The sequence below is a fragment of the Lagopus muta genome, chromosome 5 (assembly GCF_023343835.1).
Source record: "Lagopus muta isolate bLagMut1 chromosome 5, bLagMut1 primary, whole genome shotgun sequence".
NCBI lineage: Eukaryota > Metazoa > Chordata > Aves > Galliformes > Phasianidae > Lagopus > Lagopus muta.
Window position 1 is genome coordinate 62,972,165 of NC_064437.1, and position 2,064 is coordinate 62,974,228.

Here is a 2,064-nt window from a genome sequence, read left to right on the forward strand (position 1 = left end):
AAGTTCAAAAGGTCTGTCTGAGAGAACAGTGTAAGACTAGAATGTAATCTCTGGTTCCCCTGCAGCTGAGACAGGTGATGACATGGGCCATGTTTAATTGGCATTGCACCACACAGATCCATGCTCAAATGTGGTGCTTTCTCCAGAGCACCATTTACCCATTCCTGCATCCTGCTGATTTCAGAAGCAGCAGCTCACCTAAATGTGTGCTTCTCTTCTGTAGGCTTTAAGTATTTGGCACTGTGACTGTCAGCCAGTCTAAGAACCACGGCTGCAGAGTAAGCCCTGTAACTTACTGTGTGAAGTCTGTTACTGTGATGTGGGGAGAAGCTTTGTGAGCTTTTCTAGCTTTCCTGTAACAAAACAGAACTAAAGAATTTCAGCAAGGCACATGGATGAGGTCTCCAATCTGCCAAATGACTAATAAAAGCGTTAAGCCCTCTCTGGTTTAAGAATGCTACAGTGGTTGGATAAGACAGCAGAACATTTCCTGCTTCTTGATACTACAGGCAGGCTTGCAATGCAAAGCTAGCAGCTGGGAGAGCAGTTTGTTCCTTAGATGAACCCTTGTCTCCAGGGAACGGTTTTGTGCGGTGCTCTAGGGGCAGGCTGGTAACCAAGGGCCCATTGCAAAGAATGTTATCTAGGCCTTCCAAAAAGATGAATTCCTAAGCTCCAAACAGGGGAGAGCTCAGGGACGTGTGAGCTCTGAGGGAAGGATTGTTTCAGCTGTGAAAGTGTTCCTTGGATAAAACTAAGCCAGGCCTATGCATCAGCTGATCTGACTGGAAAGGAATAAAAAGCCACTCCATTGCTGCAGCTCTATTCCCTTTTTTAAATGAAATATATTACTGAGTGCTGCACAGTGAACCAAGCTATATATAATATATTTCTGTTTGTTAACACAGGATGAATATGTCTGAATCCAAATCCCAGCCATAATGTTACCTGAGTCACACAGCAGTTTGCACGGCCTCCGTGTCCCATTAAGCGTGCTAAGTACATATTGTATGGAGGTGATGGAAGCTGATATTTCTGTAGGTGTCTCCACAAGGAACTAGGTCTGAACTGAGGAATTAGACAAATAATTAGATGTGACTTAGGATAACTAAAGAATTTGCCATACAACATGTGGGAATACAAGCTCATGTGGATGCCTTCAGCTTCCAGTCCTTGCTCTCTCCTCTGACAGACCCCATTTCCCCTTCTTCCCCTGCCCCTAGGCACTGGCTCATCTTCTCCAGCTGCCTTCTCTTTCAGCTGTGAGAGGTGTGGGCAGTCCTGTAGGGGACTTGAACTGACTTCCAAGTCCTCAATCTGCTGTGGATTTATTTCTGAATGCAAAGATGAGCAGCACTGCACACTATTGTAATGACACTGCTCAGCTGTATCTGAATGTTCAACAGCTTAACTAAAATTGTCCTTAAAAGGGGGAGGGGGGGGAAACAGTGGTAAAGAAAGTCAGCGCTGGCTTCTTATTCATTCTCCTCCTCTTGAGGGCATGTCCATGCAGAGTCCTGCAGCTACATCCAGTTACCATAGTGATCCTAGTATCCTTCAGGAGGTTCTTCTTTAATGATGAAATATTCCTCCCACTGCTTAACAGCATCTTCCAGCAATTAGTAGGCTTCAGAGATCCTATTTCATCTCAAGAAACAGAACTGCTCCATAAAGCACAACGGTTGTGTTACTGTGCCTGATCTGACTGATGAATCCTCATATGCAACTTGAAGTTATTTCTGTTTATATTAACATAATTGGGTTCAGTTTAACTCTTATCCTAGGTACAAAGCTGCTTACCTAATTGGGAATTCAGGTCATGCGCTCAGAATTAAGCTAATAGAAACTTATAGCAAAGGAGGGTTTCTCTGTTCTTCCACGAACCTTAGTGCTATACTAACAACATGAGTGACTTTCATAAGGATTATAACTGAGTGTATTATGATTTTACATCTTCCATGAATTTCACAGCATTGGCTGAAGGTAGCATGAGTGCTAAATAGGATTACTTCTCCTTTCACAGATAGACAATTAAAGTATAAGTCACATTCAAACAGACAACTC